At 39.8% G+C, this 22,540-nt stretch overlaps 1 protein-coding gene across 1 annotated transcript in view; it reads left to right on the forward strand.

Annotated features, from left to right (window-relative positions):
• Positions 1-22,540, forward strand: part of ANKH (ANKH inorganic pyrophosphate transport regulator) — a 108,026-nt gene that overhangs the window by 1,113 nt on the left and 84,373 nt on the right. The window lies entirely within an intron of this gene.

Raw genomic sequence — 22,540 nt, forward strand, 5'->3', positions numbered from 1 at the left:
TTTGAATCATAGTAATCCATATTAAGGAGAGAAATGTCAAAAAGCAATAAAAGTGAAAAAGAATAAAACATTTCAGAGAGACATAATGGATCTGCTTGTAGTGTTATTTACTTTGCATGCTCCTAGATGCAAACATCCATTCATTTTACTGGGTCTTTCAAGAGAGGACTTTTTTTTTTTGCCTGGCTTTTGTTTTTGTTTGAATATGTGTGCTTTTTCATTCTAACATCTCTGTGCCACTTGCCGCAGGAGTGTGGCTGAAAAGGCACTGAGAGCCAGAAAAGCAGCTTTCAGCGTGTGGGAGAATTATGTAATCAGAAATTACATCAAGTCATCACTTCACACACTTAATAGAACAGCCAGGCTGGGTTGGTGTGTCTGGGTGGGGGCTGGGTATATTTGTTAGGCTGAAGGAATTTGCTGTGTGGATGTGGCGATTATGGGTGTTGCACATTTGAAACAATGTACAGATATATTAATTCAGACCTCAAGCCTTTGTCTGCTCAGAAGCAAGTCCCACTGACTCAAGTGAGGGCTCACTTTGAAATAAACATGCATGGCATTATATAGCATGACACATCGGATGTCAGTTCCCTTTTCTTTGAAAGATAGCAGCAACTGAAGGTTCTAAACTTTTTGCATTCAGCGGTGTTGTTCTTCCTCACTCCTCTCGTCCCCCACTCCTAATTTAGCATCTCAGAAAAGCAAGTGCTACCAGAAGGCCATCAGTTGCCAGTGACAGGAAGGGGTCAGGCCCTGCAGCTCTCACTGGTTCAGTTAAGCTGTCCTTGGATGACTGAAGATGCTGTGTAATGGCATTAGGGGAAGGTGCAATTGGAGGCAGGGAAGAATTATGATTTGGATTAGAGCCCTGTCCTCTATGGAGTGGGGTCATGGAACAGGCTGTGTGCAACCTTTCACATTGCTTTTAGCTGTAAGCAAAGCTGTAGTAGGTTGAGTAGAACGAGCAAATTTCTGTCCTAAGACTTTACATTAATACTTTGCAGTGAAGAATTGGGGACTGCGTTTGTCAGCCTGCTGACTTTCTGCCCTGGATAGAATACTGACACCAATAATCTTGGTTGTGCCAGTGAAATAGCAAACAGTCAGGACAGGCTGGGGGAATTTGCATGCCCTTGTATTTGAATTAGTCCAATGAACCTTTGTAGCCTCTGCTTTGTAAGCTGAACTTTTTGAAATATACAGGTAAGAATTTTGAAGTGTATATTTGAAAAAGCACAAAGTCTGAATGTAAAGCATAGGTATTTGAAAACACATGTATTAATCAGTAACACTAAGCAGAGAACTAGGATTGAGCAGTTTCCTGTTGGAACTTATATTCTCTGGCAAACCAAGGTTTGCTAATGTAAAATGGCCCTTATTCCTTGAGTCTCAGTATGTCTTCTTTCTCTTTTTTTCCTCAATATTTACATTATTGAGCTTCAGGTACTACTTTGCTGCTGAGCTGCATGGTGCTTAGCCTCAGTAAATACTATTGCTAAGTTTGGCAGTGGACTGTCTCTTTATATCTGGGTATAAGTAGTCTTTTAAGTTACAGGTAAGTCTGCAGAGGTAGTTACTGAACACTAAGTAACAAAGATGTTTATGAAATTTGCAGGTAGATCATGCTTAAGTGCTTATTTCCTTAAAAAAACACAAATGGATAAAGAACTAAAATATTTATAGAATGTGTGTCTAACACTTTCAACCATCAAATCATTTCTAGTTTACTGTGACCCCATAAATTAAGGACCACCAAAAGGTTCTGTTGTCAAGAGCTCTACTCAGGCCTTGCAAACTTTATGAAATGAATAAATCCCATTTTAAGTTTCATCCGTATCAATCATGTATGTAAGAGGTACGGTATATATCAGTCCGTCTCATATGTGTGTGTTACAAAGTTTGATTGTAGTGCTCATCCTGTCTTTTCCTTCCCTCCACTCCCAGAGAATGAGGGCAATCTTTTCTGTACACACACCCATAGGAATACAAGCTTTTATTCCAGATTAATCTATCCAGAGTAATCACCACTGTTCTTATGGGTTTTGTTATTTCAATAGAGCATATGCCCATTGACTGTGAAGTGAGTCATCCTGAATCCAGTGGGGTTTAGTTGCATGCTGGTTAGTGTACAGTACGTATGATACCCTCATCTCTGATATGGATTGGAACTTCTCATAAGAGATGTATGGAAAGTGGGAAAGATCCATCCATTTGCAGTTTAGTTGTGATTATGAAATAGCAGTCACAAAGTGTTGATATCTAAGTAGTTTCCATGAAATGATCTTGAGTTTTCTCTGAGGAGGAGAAAAAGCTTTGGTCATTAGCAACAGAGCATTCTTTGGTCATTAGCAACAGAGCCCTGGAGTTAGTGTCCTTGGGGATCATGGGCTAGAGTGGAAGTGGTTAGTGCAGTAGTCATGATTCAGCTAACTACGTAATAAATCAGTTTTACATCTGTCTTCGTAAACTTAAGACATTGATCCACATATTATTGTATGCTGTGTATGGAAAAGTCTTTGTTTCTGTGTTGCCATGATAAACTTAAGCAATCTATCCCTGAAACATAATTTAAAGGTAAAATATATTGAAAGATAGTTAATGGAAGGCTTATTAAAGTGGTATGTCTCCACCTCCCCTGTCTCTTTGGACTAGAAATGGATAATCTTTGGCCATTCAGGTGTTGGTGAACTGCAGTTCCCACCGTGCTTCACTATTAGCTATCACTAGCTAGAAGGCTGGTAAGTGAACACTTAGAGGGCCACAGTTTTCCCACTCCAGCTTTAGGTTTATAATGGCTTCATATGATCCTTTCAACATCAAGCAAGACTTCATACTGTGAGTTACCTATGACACCCTTGTTTGTCCTGTATATCTGTACCTACTATTTATCCCCCTGCTAGTTCCCACTGCTCTGCCCAGGACTGTGGACCCCCTATCGTGCATCTCCCCACTCCCTCCAGGCTGTGTACGCTAGTCAGCTATGCTCCAAGCTAGTGAGCTAGATGGTGAGGAGTAAGGAAGTATGCCAGATACAGAGTTGAGGGGGCCCTGCATGCCCCATGGAAGTTGACCAAGGATCTTACATGTTTTGTGAATTGCCCTTATGCATAGAAGACAAAAATAAATATTGGTTTTCAGGCTAAAAAATGTGGGTCTCCAAGAAACAAAGCTAAATGATCCAGGTGCTTCTGTGAGATCCAGTGGTGTTCTTTAACAAAGAACATGGAATGGCACAGAATACACGTTTCTTTACCAAATTTACTTGCTCGGATGTTTAAACCTTTTATGTCTTTTCAGGCCCTCCCATAACAATGTCACATTTCAAAATGTATTCTCATGGATCCAAAATATGAAGGTTATTAAGGGGGAAATACTTCCAATACTGTTGGTTGTATGTTTAGAAATCAGAGGTCATGCTGTTAACATAATTCCTTCCTGAGACAGAGGGGTTTGTGCATTGGTGCATGTTGCTGGGCTCCCTTTGTCCAAACGGGCCTGTCTGCTCTTGGGCAAATGAAACCGGTGACCGCACTATATGAGGTGCTATGGAAGATTTTAAAATGGTGGCTCATACCTGACCAATTCAAGTGACCCAGAAAAGGCCTTGGGACTGGTACGTCTTGCCAGGATGCTGTGGTGCCAATAGTGGCTGCTGGCGATTGCTGAGTGTTGGTGCCATCCCATCAATCAATCAATCAATCAATCAATCAATCAATCAATCAATCAATCAATCAATCAATCAATCAATCAATCAGAAGTGTTATATGGAAGCCAAGTTACAAAAGCAGATAATTTTGTTTTCAAAAGAGCAAAAGATGAAAGAAACTGCAGGTAAAGAGCCTGTGTGGTGTAGTGATTGAATCAATGGTTTCACGCTTATTGGGATTATCCATAGGATATTTTGTATCTCTCATTAAAATGTACCATATTGTGTGTGTGAAGGAGTAGGGATAGTGTCGGTTAGTTTCATCACAAGTTACAGTCCAGCCTGAAGAATGAATATTGTTATGAGGAAAAGGATGAAGTGTATAAACCTTTTAATATGGAGAGAAACCTGAAAAGAAAGTTAGTGGGCGGGTGTGTTTAGTTTTTAAGTGGCTCTCTTCCGCTTGAGTTGTGCCAGTTTGGAATAGATTTCAAGAGACATTTTGGAATGAATCCAGCAGCAGCAGCGGAAATATTAGTATTTGGCTCAGAACTTGAATATTGAGAAATGTGAGATCTCAGAATCATTGATGATTTAGATTCATTGCCAGGTAGTAAAAAAAAATTGGGTAGGAAAATAAACTTGCTTGGTTAGTTTTGAGTTACTCTGAATAATATAAACAAAAGTGAAGAGGCAGACACAGACAGGTAGAAGGATTAGAGAGATAGAATAAGGAAACAGCTAGAAAGAGCTATGAGAGATGGAGCAGCCATCAAAAAGACTAAAGAGTAACATCATTGGAAGCTCCTGACAGTGGATCTAATTTTGTTGTTACTACAAATGAAATTAAATGTGTGAAATTTAGACAGTGGCTGTGCATGTTGGGGGATTCTGAGAAATGAACTCTGAAAAGGTAACTTTCAAATCTTGGCTTTCTTGGAGAACTTCTCAAAATCCATTGTGACTTCTCAGTAACTCCATTCCTTTAATTTTGTAAAATAAGACCTTGTGTGGTACAATCTAGTATGTTTTTTTAACTCAAAATTAAGTCCTGCTGGATTATATATATCATCAGAAATAATTCCTATTGTGCACTTACAAGCACAATAGGAATTATTTCTGATAATATATATAATCAGAAATAATTCCTATTGTGCTTGTTGGGGCTTAAAAAGTAGGCATTGGATTGTAGCCTGTATTTCAGGAGGGGAAAAACTGCATCAGAGTTGGGTAAGATTGGTACGGAAGCAGGTTTTCCGTTTGATGAAACTTACTAGGATGTAGCATCTTGGCCCTGAATAAGAAAATTTTCTAATTTTAGCAGCACAGTATGATTGGTCTGAGATATATCCCCACAGCAGAACCTCCTTTGCCAAGATGTGTGTGAAAGTGTTACAATTAAATTACATTGATTTTTAATTAAAAGTGACTTCTAAAAGCAATGTGCCTTCATTCTTGATTGTTTTTTTTCTACTACTGAATCCATTCATCAGTTTTATTATTTTTATTGAGCAATTTCACCAATAGCACTTTTAGAGATGGTGATAGAAGAGTATTAATGTGGATTTTACCCCATAGTGTTGAGGTGACATGGCAGCGTTTTAATTTATGACCCACCTTGTTCTTTGCCATGTCTTACAAATTCCTCTAATCCACTAATTCCCTAGTATTTAAGATGCATCCAAAGTGCCAGGAGAGGTTAAGGTAAGACTCATAGCAGCCAAAACTATTGTCCCACAGAGGACACAACAGTACTTCTCTGTATACTGTAGTTTTCCATGTATAAGACTATATTTTGTCTAAAATATTTAGACTAAAAATTGAGGGTCGTCTTATACATGGAAGTAAGCTGAGGAGAGAGAAAACAAGTGGAGGGGAAAGCAGGGATCCTGCAGAGCTTTGATCCCTGCTTTCCCCTCCACTTGCCAAGCCTTAGCAAAAGGAAAGCAGGGATCAAAGTGCTGCAGGATGGCTTTGATCCTTGCTTTCCCCTCTGCTTACTAAGTCTCATGGGGTTTAGCAAGCGTAGGGTGAAAGGATCAAAGCAATTCCATGGCTGTATAAGGGGGAAAGGGATCAAAACGATCATGCAGTCGTGGGATTGCTTTGATCCCTTTCCCCCTCCTTTTGCTAAGCCCCACGTGGCTTAGCACGAAGGGAGAAAGCAGGGATCAAAGCAATCCTGCAGGGCTTTGATCCCTTTCCCCCTACACTTGCTAAGCCCCACTTAGATGTCTTATACATGGAAAAATGCGGGGTAATTCCCTGCTTTGGCATTGTCTCCTTATGAGTAGCCTCTGTTAGGACTGTGTCATTCTGCTTCATATTTTTATTTGGAGTGATGAAATAAATGAACTATTGTATGTTCAATGCAGGGTCACAGAGAGGGCTGTTGTGTCTCTGTGTGAGTATTGACATAATGGATAAGATCAAACACACTATCTTGTGAGGTGTGTCACTCCCACGTTATCCAACCCGCTGCCTCTGGGAAGTCCGTAAGCACAGTAACTCTTCCCTCAGTTGTTTACTAGGAACTGATAGGGAAGTACAATGTCTGTGATACTGGAGGTAATAGAGAGATGACTTGACAGCTGGTCCTTGATAGCTTTCTCTTCATTGAATTCATTCTTCCCTCAAGCTTGTTTGGATATCACTACATCTTGTATTAAAGTTGCAGAATTAAACTATGCAATGTATAAAGAAGAAGCCATTATTTTTGTTTAACCCAAATTTTCCACTATCCATCTTTATTCTAGTGAAAGCAGCATTCCTCTTAAAAGAGAGGAAAGGGGGGGGCTCTTTCCTACTTTACTTGATGCATTTTTTAATTTTAAAACTCTGTTACATTTAAAAAAGAGAGCAAAAGAAACAAAAAAAAACCCCAGTCATCAACAGATGTTACTAAATTGAGTTCAGTTTCAGTTTTTCTTTGTGTCTATCCTTTTTGTAGTGTTGTTGTATAAGCATCTTTCCAAAATCATTTGATACTGTATCTGCAACCATGCATTTGTTTTGAGGAATTTATAACATGTATAAAACATGTTCCACCATCTTCTTTTTCTTCTCCTGTTTATGAAGCCCCAAACATTGTAGCTTTTCTTCCTGAGGAGGGCTTTTTTGTGGCTTCTTAATCATTTGGGGTGCTTCCTCCCATGTTTTCCTTTCTAAGGTGTGTGTGTGGGAGTCTGTGCAACTCTAAATACTGTCTTTTTTCATCAAGAGGCGTACCTTGATCAGGTACTCATTAGAGATATGAGGGATTATCTATGGGTCAATCTTTTTCACTTTTTCAAAGCGCCTTTTTTGGGAACTGAAATGTGTATCCGGGTTTAGTTCAGTTCACCTGATCTCTCTGGGAGGCAGTGATCTGGCCCTGAAGTGAAATATCTACCATTGGGAAGGATATTTATTTGGCTATAATTTAAGGTCATTTTCAGAGTCTTATTGATATTTTTAACATTTCCTGTGGCCCTTTTAGAGCTTAGAAAAGATCTTTCTTTGTCACTTTGAATAGCAAGGTAATGAACTCTGCAGTTTCTCATTGCAATCCTCCGAGGAGTTACCAGTTCCTTGTCCTCTTATCTTTTGACAAAAAGTCCTATTTCACTATTTCAATTTGCAACTAGGTCACTAGATTATATTTCCTTTGGCCTGCTTATACGTGTTCATCTGTAATGTTACGTTCTGTTGCTGTGTCTTCTGGCAATGTCTTGGGGGGGGGGTGCGAATGCAGAAGTCACATAGCCGAAATTAGGCCATAGCTAGAAAAAGAGATTACTGTGTAAACTAACCTGAATAACTGCAGACACTAGGAGCCAGCCCATTTCTTGCTAGGTTTGCATTTTCTCATGTTTTTCTGGGTTAGTTACCCTCCATTCCTTTTCTAGAAACACTGTTTCTGCCTCTTTGTGGATTTGGCTGTGGACTCACTCATAAACCTGTAACGCTGATCCTTTTTGTGTAGCTCTCTAGCCCAGCACGATTGTTGCTTTGTCTCCAACCATTGGATTTCACTATTCTGCACAGAGCAATTTCCCTTGGCACGGAGGCACCATTTTTATTAGATTAGTTATAAGACCTGACATGGCCTGTATGTATGCTACGGTTTGATTTCAACATACTAAAATTCATAGCCCGGAGTGTGCACCTGCTGTACTGAAAGAGGTAACTCATTGGCCCTGTTTGTTCTGCTTCGGGTATTGGTGTTTGAATAGGACATGGAAAATCTGGGTTCAATTCATTACTGAACCATGACACTCATTGCATGCTCTTGGGCCAATCACTTTCTTTGTGCCTGATCCACCTCACAGGCTCTTTTCAAGAATAAAGAGGAGGAGAATTGCAGATGCTCTTTTGAACATTTTGGAGGGAAAGTGGGCTATGACTGTGTCCAACAACTTAATAAAAATTAACAATAAAGTAATTAATTTTGTTCTTCAAGCTCTCCAGTTTAATTGGCATTTATGGATGCTCCTGTTGGTCTATAGATAAAAGTTTCCATCGAATGTTACGAGTCTGTTTGTAAGGTGATTTTTGATGCAGGTGATGGAGAGATCACCTAACAGAAGGTGATGTTTGCCAACTTCCTCTGGAACCATATGGAGCTGTAGCGAAAGGAGGAATGGACAAACACTGTTTCCTCCTTTTTTATTTAGTGGAGGCTTCTGTCAGATCAAAGCCATTTTTGCAAATAGAAAAAAAACTCCTTTCATTTGTGGTCGAAATCTGTGCAACCTAAAGGTTCAGACTATGGATAAAGTTGGATGTTGTATGAGCTAATGTATGGAACCAGCACCATTATTTGTTCCGGTAAGAGGAAGAAGGAAGACTAGGACCTACAGCAAAAGATTGGTTGGTGCAGTATGTGTGTGTGTCTATAAATATAGCGTATCAATCTTTTCCCCCAAATATTTTTCAAAATTCCCTTTCTGTCACAGCTTGGAAAAGGTAAAGTCTTTAAAACGGTGATTTCCAGGATCCCCCAGTCAGCATGGCCAGTGGTAATGTCAGAGAATAATTTGAAGAAGGAGAAGCAACTAGAGATGTGATCCCAGTTCATTCAGGTCCCTTCAGCTGAATAACTCATGTGTGGAACTTTGTCCCACCCCTCCGGCCAGTTGGCCCACTCACCATTCTTCGCACATCACTGAAGTCCTTCTACTCCAGCAGCGTGCCAATCCTGGGCTGCTCCTCCCCCGGCAGATGAGGAAGCAGAACGAGGATTCTCCCAATGCAGCCAATGAGTGGCCAGCTGCCGGAGGAGGTGGGGGCAGGCAGCCCGGGCTCTTGCCTGGAGTAGAGGGACACCAGTGATGCACAAAGAAGGGTGGGTGGGCCAGGGGGATGTGATGAGGTTGTGCCATGTGGAGATATTCATCTGAAGGGACTGTATTAATTCAGGTCCCATTTCTAGAAGCAGCTCCTGCTGCTCATGGCATCCTTCCAATGACAAGAAACAATGCCTGCATTTTTTAGAAACAATCTCACAGACCACAGATTGGTTGAATTTGTGAAGAATCTTGGTTCATGTGAATTTCTTTTCTTTCCTTTGATGTGCATCCCCAGAGCATGCCCTTTCTCTTCTGCAAGTGCCACCACTTCATTAGCTTTGTATTAGAACTGTGAGGTTGGGAACATTTTCCTTCCTCATGACATCTAGTCCTGCCCTCAAAATATCTATGTAGAAGATGCAGAGCGGTTGCTGTAAAAATAAGTGTTTTGCCAATCATTGTTAGTACAATATGAAACCATAGATACAGGGGAAACGTTGTGTTAATTTCAGTCATTCCCAATGCCCTGTAGAATAAGGCTTTTTAAAATGACATTCTTTCTAATGGTATAGCTGTATTGTGGTATGTTTTTGTAGGACATTAACATGTTTGTCTCACCATGTCACTTTTGGAGTGCCATTGCAACAGAAATTGTGCCAGGGTTAGTGCGACAGAAAAGCTTCTGTGTAGACCAAAGCATCTTCAGGGAAGCAGGTATCCAGGTAGTTTCCACTACGTCCCCCTATGTCCTTGACCCATGCAACAGCTGTGTGTAGCATCACTGTATGACACTGACTTGTTCTACTTCATAAGTGTGTTGGGAGCTACTACTCCCATTTCACACTGGTGTGGAAGCTGAGCTTCAGTCATTGTATTTACTTTTACACAGAAGACTGGGATTTCACAATTTCATTGGATTTCACAATGCATTTTCCCTTGGCGTGGAGGCAGTATTTTGATTAGATTAGTTGCAAGGTCATGGCCTGTATGTATGTTGTGGTTTGATGTCAACGTATTAAAGTAGAATATTGCTGTGGGGGGGGGGAGGTTCTGCATGCACTTGCTTGAATTATTGGAATCATTTCTGGCAAGCAGTCCCTTAATCTTCTCTGGAACAGTGCAGCTGAAAGGAATGCAAAGGCATGCTGACTAAGCCTGCATTTATTTGTATAGACAGAGTGTTACATAAGAAGAGCTGGGCTGAATCAAACAAAAGGTCTGACTCAGCAGCATTTGGTTCCCCTTGGTTACCAATCAGACACCTCTAGGAAGCCCACTCTAAATATATGAAGGGCAATAGTCTTCTCCTTTGGCTGTCCCTCAGTAAACTGGGGTTCGGTGGCATTCTGCTTCTGAACATGAAAGGTACATTGAAACTGTCACAGTCAGAGGCCCTTGAACACACCTATTTCCCATATATTTGTGTAAACCCATTCCTAACCATCTAAGCCAGTGATCATCGGTACAATTTACAGCAATGAGTTCTGTAGATTATAACAAGCTGTGTGAATAGTTTGTTCTGTCCAGAGCCTGGGAAAGGCACGTTTTTGGATTGTAGCTCCAAAATCTCCAAGCTGACAGGGGCAGCGGTCATGCAACCTGAAGGAATTCTGCAAGCTGGAGTCCAAAACGTAACATTTCTAAACTCCACTTTAGACAAGTCCTGAAGCTAGGGCCACCCAACTTCACTGCTGTCAACATTTTTTTTAAAGGCAATTGGACCATTTTGGCTACAGTGGGCAGATCTCTCCTTAGTGATTTGCCTTGTCAATATGATGCTGATTGACATGGGATTTTTGGGAATATTATGTTGGGGATCCCTAGATCTTCTGTGTAAAATCTAGGAAACATTTAATCCTAAAATGTATTTTTTTTTAACCAATGTATAATTCAAAATGTTAGTAACAATTTATAATAGAATTTAAAAATATGAGGTGGAGAATCTCAAATTACAGTGGAGCCTCGACTTACGACCGTCCCGACATACGACCATTTTGAGCTGCCACCAGCTCCGGGTGCAACATTTTGATTCAATGTCAAACATCCCTTATAATACCATTTTGCAGAGGGGAAAGCCAGGTAGGGTTTAAGTCGCCCAGAGACCTTTGGGTAGAGTGGGCAGCATATAAGATAGATAGATAGATAGATAGATAGATAGATAGATAGATAGATAGATAGATAGATAGATAGATAGATAGATAGATAGATAGATAGATAGATAGATAGATAGATAGATAGATAGATAGATAGATAGGTGGCTGACAGTGATTGGGAAACATTTTGTTCTAGCTAGAGGTTACTCACAGTACGTTTTCACCATATATCTAACATACAAATAAGACATTTTTTGCTAGCGTTTATTTTTGCTAGCCTCTTAGTCGCATTGCTTGTTTGTCTGCTCCATAATTGTAGCAGTTGCCATGGTCATATTGATAAGGAAAGCCGCAAGGGAGAAAGCAGCTGCTGCCTTTCGACTCACAGCTGGCTGTGGAGTCTTTTGCTGCATTTGAAGTCCCAATGCACTTAGCCTCCTATCTAGATGAATTTTATCTCCTTGCATCATCTGTGGCGTAACAGGTTGTTTCAACAGTCTGGAGCCTTTGATCTTTAGCCTTCCTTTCAGCTATTAAACCCTGTGTATTGAGGCTAACCCCCTCTATTATTTATAGCTCTCTGAATGCTTGCCAATTAAAAGCAAACATTGTACAGAAATGAAAGTAAAATGAAAGAGAGTCATTTCAGCGCTGAGGATGGAACATTTTCATTGGCTTAAGTTAGATAAGAAAGAAACATGCCCCTCAGTGTCACATTGATACTTTCATCATGCTGATGAAAAGGCAAAGGTATCAATGCTGTAGAGAGTGAAGATATTGAAGAAGAGGGCAGGCAATGCCTTAGCTAAGTTTTGCTTGTTATCTTACGGCCTTGCAGAACTATCAGCTAGATTGTGCTTTGACTGATTTTTATCCTTTGGCCAATACTCCCGGAAGTCCTTTTACATCAGCTTCTCAGTTTACTTTTGTTTGGACAAGATTGATGTATCTTATCTGTATGCCACAAATGAGGGGATAGTACTGCATTGTTCTGAACAGATTGCCATGATGCTGTTCTTTCCTCCTTTTTATAAAAGCTGTCTATTTTTGCTCTCCAGCACAGGGCATGGAATGCATACCCACCAAAGAATTATAATGCACACCAACACCATATGCCGCTGTCTTGCTATTTCAGAAACTTCTAACTGAATGCTTCTACACCAGAGTTGTTCATTGGATAACTCACAGCAGTCAAAATACTGGTGAATCTGGTGGTGTGTTGCAGTTTCTCTTGTGCAAAACTGCGCTTTTGAGTACTCTCAAAATACTTCCCACAGAGCAGGAAAGTAACTGGTTACTTATGACAGTAACTTAATGAGATAACTTTGTTTACAGGGTTATTGTAGCTTCTTTGTTACTTTTATAGTTGCAGAACATGACCTCTGAACCATGGATGAGGTGGAATATTATGTAGACTCAGTTTCTAGTTAGTTCCAGGTGCTGGCAAATAGCAAGAAAAGCAGAATGATCTGATGTTAATTTGCCCATTGACCAGTAGTCTCTGAGAAGTGGGCTATTTAAATGAATGAATCATGACTACATAGACACTCATATACTTTGAATTTGTGGTCTCTTGTTCTTTTTTGGACCTTTTCTTTCTAGTCATGAAAGCATGACGACTTTTCTACACATGTGGCCCTGTTCTTTAAATAAGTTTGAGAGATATCCACAATGGTCCACTGGCCAGGCTCAGTTCCAGCATTGTAACCTGCTTTATGAAAACAGATCATTAGGAGAGGTTGTACAGACCTGTGAAGATTTTTGTTTTGCAGACAAGCTGCCTTTAGAACCCCCCCCTTTTTTTAAAAAAATATATAGAGGGGGGGAGATCCCCAAGAGGGAAATCTCTATCAGCCATGTGTTTGGTACTTGTAGGTTATTTCGTATGTTACTGAGCAATGAATCCTTAGGGCTGACGTTTGTGGATTCTATAAATCATTTACTGCAATGTAAGTTTATTGCCCATTTTGTGAAGGGTGGAGAAAAAGAAAAGCAAAAAATGTTAGTGCCGAGAATGCACTACAACTTTTAAAGTTTGTATCAGTTTGGTTTAACTAGTTAATTGTGTTTGTTCAGAGCTGCCTGTTCTGTGTGGTTTTTTTTCTGCCCAGAGAAGTGGATTATATATCTGGGTAAGCATATGAACACCCATTGCAGGTGGCTTTGCATCCTTCCAGCAGGAAGTATTTGCATCCTCTAAATGTTGGCACCCATGTCAAAACCCTGGTCACTCTGACCTAATTATAGCAATAATTCTACACTTTCACAAGACAGCAGTTAACAAAATTCATTAATTTGAGTACACAATGACCAAAAGAACTGCAGCTGGTATTTTTTTTTTTTTAAATCAAAATACGGATTAGCCTTTAGAGTTGAAATATCAGCATTTGATTTTCTTTATCCATATCAGAGCATTATGGGTGTATATGAAAAATTAAAAACAAATAAAAATGTTAGAAATTGTCATTTGTGGTCCTAAAAGGACCATTGGGTCATTTTGTTCATCAGTAAGTTTGCAGTGCAATGCTTCTGGAAGTGAAAGATTGGCCAGCCGTACACTCTTGTCCAGGGGACACCCAAGTGTACTCGCAATGCTTTCTACTCTTCAGGAATGTTCCTTCTGTGTCATATTTGACAAATGAATAGGAGAAGATGATTGTTCTGTAGAGTAGGAAGTAACATATGACAAAAGCCTTTGATGTGCTTGCCCCATGTAAGAATGGCAGGTATGGGATGACGACAAGTGTGCAAGAGTCAATGGTAAGAAAGGGTAGTACTTCCCATCTCTTTTAACTAAGGCAGAATAAGCTGGCTCTTGTTCCTAGCTACCTTCACATGAGCTGTGGTTAGGAGTACAGTGGTACCTCGACTTGAGAAAGCCCCTACATAAGAACTATTCGAGTTAAGAACGGCTCTGTTCGCAAAAAGTTGCTTCAACTTGAGAATGGTGCCTTGACTTAAGAACAAAAAAGAAAGAAAAAGATAAAGAAGTGTTTCCTGCCCTTTTTTGACCTAAATTCACCTTAGGTCAAAAGAAGAAAAAATAAAAAAGTTCACCCCCTAGTGGTTGATACGGATTAACCGGCTTTGCATTAGTTCCTATGGGAACTAATGCTTCGACTTAAGAACAGCACCTTGACTTAAGAACAAAAAACAGCAGATACGGATTAAATGATTTTCATTGCATTCCTATGGGAAATGGTGTTTCGACTTAAGAACGTTTCGACTTAAGAACACAGTCCCAATACGGATTAAGTTCTTAAGTCGAGGTACCACTGTAGCTAACCTGGCAAGGAAAGTCAGAAGAAACAGTGTGCTTGGTGAGCAATTATACATATTTCTTCTGTTGCTTGTGGATTTACTTGAGGTACTGGTGCAAGTTACTTGTTGTTGAGGAGTCCCATATGATGTGGCTCTCCTATTTTCACCTCCCCTTCTAAATGGGCAAAAACTGAATCTCATGGCACTATTGTGTCCTCATCTAAAAAGGTAAGGACACTAAATTGGAAGTGCCTGTTTGGTTGCCACAGGGTTATGGACATTCGTTGTGTTCTGTGTTATATTTCTTGTCTGAAATGGTAAACAACTGCTGAAAAAAGGAACAAATGGTTCATGGAGGATACATAGAAACATTTTAGTATTCTCAGATCACTGGAGTGACATCTCTGTGGATTGTCTGAAAAATCTGTTGTGTGGCTCCAGTGCCATAATAGTATCATAAAACATGATTTTGCCACTTGACAAAGGCATGGGGGCATGAGAGTTCATCAAATGTTACATCTTTCTGGACCCCAGAAGGTTGCATGACATGGTGACTGCAAGGAAGCTATCTGAGCCTGTCCAAAGGCATCGCCTAAAGTCCTGTTGGGAAAAACTGTACATGTTGTGATAATCATATAAGCACATATTGACAACTATATTTCCACCATCTATTGAGTGACAAACTGCAAAATCCAGTTTGAGGATCCCTCTGTTTAACTGATCCTTCTTTGACTCACTTTACAAACATGTACTTTTCTGCAGTTAAGATGAGCAACCTGATACTTTCTAGATGTTGTTGACTAAAAACACAACAATATCTGACCATTGGCTGCACTGGCAAGAGCTTTTGGGAATTGTAGTTCAAAATACGTGGCAGGTACAAGGTTGCGGACTCCTGCTGTACACGCCTATGTGAAAAGAAGCCCTATGCAACATAGTGGGTCTTCTGACAAATAGGATTTCACTTTTAGGACAGTGGGTCCAGTTCTGCTCAGCTTTACAGGTTTAGTTCTGTCTATTTTTAAGAAAAGCTGCATGAAAGAAATGGCATAATTTTTATTAAAACTTTAGAGCTGACTCCAATTCTCTGAGTATATTTTTGATCAATCATTGCGGGAGCATATGCCAGTTTTGTAGACTGAGTATTTAAACATAGATGTCCCCAACCCCATTATAAAATATTGTGGAATTTGATACCTTGTTTAAAGGCTTGGGGTTGTTAAATAATAAGTTCAGGAACTCAGCTACTGTTATTCTTGTTATCCTGGGATTTCACTAGTTTTAAGAGAAAAGATTGTGGTACAGTACCTTTGATTATACCAGCTGTGTCAGAGAGGTCAATGCCCAGTTATTGCTGAATGATGCATGCAAATGTTCCATGTTGCTTGCACAAGGAGAATCCACTATTTCCTTGCGCAAACGAACAGCCCCATTCATAGCTTATGTAACTGCACGCCAACATTCACTGGAGCAAATTTACAGTGCTCCATCCACAGATCTAGTATGTTCTGCAGTTCTAAAGTGGGTTCTCTTATAATTAAACACCTATGTTTCTAACAACAGTTATCCATGCTGTCTGTAGCAAGAAATCTATGAAGCTTGTGGCCACAGCTGAGATGTGAAATTGTTCACTATAAGAAGACTGGATGAGTTCCCAACTAAGCACTAAGGAGACCTAAATCTGCTTAGTTTCAGCAGTTTGGCTGTTGTCGTATTGGTTCTGGCTATGCCCCAGTGTTTCTAAACTGAGATTCATTCATTTTTGGAGTATTGATCAACTATTTAAATTCCCTTTGTCTATAAGAATAAAAATAGATTGACAGTTGAAGAATTGTATCTTAAAATTAGAAGAAAATGTTCTAATTAAAAAAACATGCAATTCCCCCTTTTTATGTAGCATACAAGATCAGGAATAAAGAAAAAAATTGTGGACAATGTACGTACTTATGCCTCTGTTACAGTGAAGGCATCTTTAAAATTATGGATATTATGGCATTCTGATTTCAGTAGCTAAGCAGTGAATTGAAGACAGAAAAAAGAGATATGAATAGTTCTAGAGAGGGATTTTGTGTTTTCACTTGGGCAAGGATATATTTTGCAATGATTCTTCAGGAGCTGTGCTGTTTGTAGTCAAAGTTCCATATGTACTTATGAAGTTCCTTTAAACAGAAAAAAATGATGTGATACTTTCATAATTTATTTTTTAAAATTTATATAAACAAAACTATTTCCCAAGTCTTTGTACAGTGGTGCCCCGTATAGCGAGGTTAATCCGTTCCGGATTAACCTTCGCTATGCGAAAACATCGCTGTACAGGCAAGGAAAGCCTATTGGAACGGATTAAACTTAGTTTAATGCGTTCCAATAAGCGTCCAAACTTACCCCTCCAGCTGTTCGGCGGCTCCAAAATGGCCGCCAGACGCCCCAATCGTCGCAAAGCGAGTGCGGCGATTGGGGCAGATCCGTATAGCGATCCCCAAAAAGGGATCGCTATACGGATTCTTCGTTAAACGGTGCGCTCGTTAAGCGAGGCACCACTGTATATCTTTAAATCAGCCAAGATGAAAAGAGACAGACGGTCAGTTTAAGATATGACATCATCACTGCAAGATGGTATTGAATGAAAGTTAGTAATAGCTAGGGGAAAAAGCCACACAAACAGACTGAGCCAGTTCTCATTTCAAACCCACACTTGAACAATTGGTATGCAGTTGTCTTTGTCAAAAATAGTGTTGTCTTCGTAAGAAAGAGGAATTTGTAGTTTCTTCCAGCCTAATTTGTTTTCCCGATAGTCTTTCCAGATTTAATTAAATCAGTTTAACAATGAGATGTTTACTTTTTCGAAAACTTACATGTTCAGATCCAGACGGTTGCATTGATTTTATGGGTGACTAATGTAGTCTGCAGGGACGTAGTGGCGCTGTGGGTTAAACCGCAGAAGCCTCTGTGCTGCAAGGTTGGAAGACCAGCAGTTGTACGATCAAATCCACGTGATGGAGTGAGCTCCCGCCGCTTGTCCTAGCTCCTGCCAACCTAGCAGTTCAAAAGCATGTAAAAATGTGAGTAGATAAATAGATACCACCACGGTGGAAAGGTAACAGCGTTCTGTGTCTAGTTGCGCTGGCGATGTGACCACGGAAACTGTCTAAGGACAAACGCTGGCTCTATGGCTTGGAAATGGGGATGAGCATTGCCCGCTAGAGTTGGACACAACTGGACTAAATGTCAAGGGGAACCTTTACCTTTACCTAATGTAGTCTGCATCCAACCTACAGTATTATATTTCAAAGTATAGCAACTCTCTAGTGCAGTGCACATCATGAGCCCAGGAACTTTAGATGCAATATTCTTGAACAGTTTTCTCCCAACTGATATTAGCTGGCATACAGATTGAAACTGGGAAGACTTCAAATGCACTCTTTGATAACACATGTGTGTGAGATCTTCGAAGAAATTATAACTCTTTTTCCTGGAAAAGCATGACCTTAAGTAGCTGTTTGGATATAAGCTGTTATCTCTAATCAATACAACTGTATGGTTAACAGCTTCTTAACAGTTCACTGATAAGTAGTTAGAAGATGACAGAGCCAACTTTTCCAAGAAAGACATCTAGTTTCATATACTTTAACAATGGATGTTTATGTTAGATTTTTTTTTTTGACAAACACAAAGTTTGTGGCCACAGTTGAGATATGAACCTGTCTGATATAGGAAGTCTTCTAAAAATAAGTTAATGTACTGACCTGAGCTTTGTATAATTGAAGGAGGATGCAGAAATAAAAAAGCAAGATATGAGCTAAATTTTAAAATGCTAGAAGCTCAATTGTTCCTCCACCCGAGCTACATCTCAGCCTAGTAGCTGTAGGAAAAATACAGCCAGAAAAAACATTTCATGTAGAAGCAAATAATGGACCTCTTGTGCCTTTTGCCACCATGTGAGACTTGTATATTGTTGGACTTGTGTATGGAGATGTCTTCCTGTGTAGACCCAATTTGTGTGAATAGTTTGCCAGAAATAAAGTGTGAATACATTTCATGAGTAGGCCTAGTCTTGTGAAAGGGTCCCACTTTCTCAATCTCACCCTCTCTCTCATATACAGGACCCTGTACTGAAAGTAGGGTTGTGCTAGCTAGCCTTACCCTTGTTGCAATGACCATTGCACCCATTGCTGTTTGTCTCTGTGTTAGGTAGGCATATGAAGGAACACTACAGATATGTTGATATATGTGAGGACAGAAAGGTTGGTCAGTGGGGTTATTAGTACAGTGGGGTCTCGACTTACGAACTTAATCCGTATTGGAAGGCAGTTCTCGCGTCGAAAAGTTCTTAAGTCGAATCTGCATTTCCCATAGGAATGCATTGAAAACCATTTAATTCGTATCTGCTCTTTTCGTCCATAGAAACTAATGGGAAGCTGCTATTCCGCCTTCTGCCACGAGAGGGGGATATTTTTTTCTTTTTTCCTTTTAACCTAAGATGACTTAGCTTTAAAAAAAAGGGAAAAAAAAGAGTTTGTAACTCGAATCTAAGTTCGTAAGTCGAGTCCATATATTCCTATGAGAGTGGTTCGTAAGTCGAAACGTTTGTATGTCGAGCCGTTCGTAAGTCGAGACCCCACTGTAATGGCAGAGAAAAACCTTAAACCTTTATCATCTACTTTGCAGACCCCAAAGTAGAACTGAATGACAGTGCCCGAGAATCTTCTGCCGCATATGAGTCCTTGACAGATAGTGATGTGGGAATCAGAAATGAAGTTTAGTACTGCAGATAGTCAGTGATAACCTGTCCCATCCCTAGCTGTTGTAGGTTCCTATGTAAAGTAATTTATTTATTTATTTATTTATTTATTGGACTTATATACCGCCCCATAGCGCTACAAGCACTCTCCGGGCGGTTTACAATTTTTTAATTATACAGGCTACACATTGCCCCCCCAGCAAGCTGGGTACTCATTTTACCGACCTCGGAAGGATGGAAGGCTGAGTCAACCTTGAGCCGGCTACCTGGGATTTGAACCCCAGGTCGTGAGCACAGTTTTAGCTGCAATACAGCGTTTTAACCACTGCGCCACGAGGCTCTTGGGCTGACCTGGACAGTTCCACCATAGGCGTTCTTTGAATCAGTGTTCTAATTGATAACATTGCAACATACATCCAGCCAATCAGTAATTGATATGAAAATGGTTCTGCCCCTTCCTTGACATAACTACATTTGTGATATGTTGAATGCTTCATAGACTCATCGAATCATGAAGCTGGAAGAACAAAAGCAGTAATTCTCTGGCCACATATATTCCGTTGCTTCATAAAAGTGTTTTAAAAGAGAGACCTTGTTCATTTTGAGTGAAATCCATGTATTATTATTGAAGGACAGATCTGTGCCATTAAGCTGCTAACTTCTGTTCATTAAAAGTATTTCATCCATTTATAGCCTTGTCCACCTAAAACTCTTTTAAAGACATTAAATTCCACAGAATTCTATATGATTCACACCAACTTCTGTGCCCTGATGAAAGCAGTACGAACACGCAGTAGAGAGAGGTTAATTGAATCACTGAATTTGCTTGTAAATTAGGTTACTGTTTTCCTAATTAGGCCACTGGTATTTCCTGTATTCCTCCCCTAATATAAACTACAGTGTAACCACATAACAAAACAAAATGCAGGTCACCCTTCTTTCCTTACACTTGTTCAGATATTTTTACCATACTGTCAAAGATAAGTTTCAAAGGAGTTTGATACTAGAAACTAGAGAGCAATTTCTGAAGCAAACTCATGTTTGGCATTTCTAAAAAGGGGCCAAAGAGTTGGAGCTGACACAAAGCAAGTTACAGTATATATTTTAACTTGTTCTGCTATCCCAGAACAAGTCTTATTTTTTTAGGGTTTTTTCCTTGATATCTCTGTGGATAGAAGTGATAGAAAATACAACAAAGCTGATATATACAAAGAGAATGAAAGTTACAGCTAATTGCCTGTTTTATCGGGAGGCAAACAGTCTTGTTGACCTCATTAAAAACCCAAATGGCACCAGTTTGATATCTTCATGTGAATGCACGGTCTTTCTCTATTTCTGAGCCACCTGCCTAAAAACATCAGCCCTATCTGGTGGTCCATCAACTTTACTTTATTAGATTTTTACCCCACCCCCCTAGACAAAGTCTACTCGGGGTGGCTTACACAGACACACACAAAAAAATCATAATATAAAAAATATCTTAAAAATCAATTTAAACGTCATAATTTTAACACTTATTTTAAATTATTACCAAGATGAAATAATTAAAAAGACAAAGAATAAAGATCAGTTATTGACTGGAGGGAAGGCCTGCCTAAAGAGCCAAGTTTTTAAATGGCTTTTAAAAACACCCAGCGAGGGTGCCAGACGGATTTCTGTTGGGAGGCTGTTCCATAGCCAAGGGGCCACTGCCGAGAAGGCCCAGTTTCTTGTTCTTTCTTTCTGGGCCAACCTTGGCGTTAGGCCCCTCAGCTGTCCTTGCTGGCTATGCCGGGTGATTCGGGTAGATCTAGGTGGGAGGAGACGATCTGCCAAGTATCAAGGTCAAACCACCTCTCTGCCTGATTTCTACCTGCAAATCATCATCATAGATGACCTGCAAAAACTGTGCTTTATACCTGAAATGTGGGCCATGAGCTTCAACTTGCTATCTATTGAGGCCCACAGTAGTGTTAAAATTATACAGTATCTTGTTTTTGAAATCCCATCTTTAAAAAAAAAGGATATCAGGTTTTGTTTATATGGAAAATGCATAAAATCAACATTTTCCTTATCATGTTAAAACAGCCCTCCCCTAGCTGAATGGCTTCCTTGCAGAACTCCAAAATTATTCCCTCAGTCATAGCTTTGGAAGCTGTCTCATTTCTTGATCTGGGCTTCTGTCACCGCTGACGCTTGAGCAGAGAAACATGTGGACTTCTGTTAGACCTTGTGGAAAGAATGAATGGGGGCAGAAATCAAGGGGGCCTCTTAGATGGTGATGGGGGAATGGCAGGAATGGCTAAAATTAAAAGGGACAGCCATTATTTCCCCTAAAACATTTGCTCAGTTGTAGAAGGACAGTGTCAATGGAGATAACAAAGAACAGTGTCCTTGCAGTTCATATCACATTCTGGTCATATCTGTTCAGGGTCACATGCTAACTGTGTATCAGGGGCAGGTTTCAGTGTTTGCTTTGTCATTGCTGTTGTTCATGGCTTGGAAAAATAAATTAGGTCTTTATTTTTCTTCAGTTATTCTGCTTGGCCTGTTGCTAGGTGTTTTTGTTGCCAGAATGACAGGAACAAGAGGATTTGCTGAGGAGATACATTTCTAAACCAAGGACATAAACTAGCTCTGGTCTGTTCAGATTTTAGCAAAACATTCAGTATGGTTCTCCTTGTGAAATTATTTCCCAACACCCCCTCCTCCAAAGAAGGGAGGATTTTGGTACATTTTATCTCATTAGGTAAAGAAGAGTTTAAATAGTTTGCCAGATAGTTGGTGGAGGTAACTAACAGGGTCTCGGGTGACTATTTTAATCTGTAATTTAATAGCGAACTGTGATAACAAGATGACACCAAGCCAGAAAGTATTTCAACTGACCTGCCATATGAGAATGCAATGAGGTCTGATAGTATTCAGTGCAGAAATCAAATTTATGTGAATTCAACAAATTTTGGAGCAACTAGGGCACCTTATTTAATATTGCTACAAAAAATGTGCATTAGCTGGAACTAGAAGAAAATAGATTTGGAATATTGTGATGATGAAGAGCTTTACTCTGATCATCTATCAGCTGTTGCTTGCAAAACATTCCACTTCCCTTTTTACTTCAGTTGCCTTAACATTGAGGTAGCCATTAGCAAGTGGGATGGATAGCTCAGTTAGTTGTGACACGTGGCTGAGGAGCCAGGCATTGAAAATTCAGGTCCCTGCTGTGATTCCTGGAAGAATGATGATCCTCTGTGACCTTGGACAAGCTACACAGTTCCAGAGCACCCCCAGAAGAAGACACTGGTAAATCCATGAAAACTCACTAAAAAATGTAAAAGTTATTCTTTAAGGTACCAGCATTTGTCTTTTTAATTTTTAATTTTATTTGCTTTTTTACTTTTACAGTATTTTGCTTTTACCGAAAATACTTTCAGGGACTAAAGCAGCTACCTCTTCTGCATCTGAACAAACAGTTGCCTTTGCTGCATTCATTCTAAATACTCAAGAGGAGCAGAGCAAAAGATACTCCAATTACTCTTTTCAATAGTGCTTT

This window comes from Pogona vitticeps, chromosome 4 (assembly GCF_051106095.1).
Source record: "Pogona vitticeps strain Pit_001003342236 chromosome 4, PviZW2.1, whole genome shotgun sequence".
Lineage (NCBI taxonomy): Eukaryota > Metazoa > Chordata > Lepidosauria > Squamata > Agamidae > Pogona > Pogona vitticeps.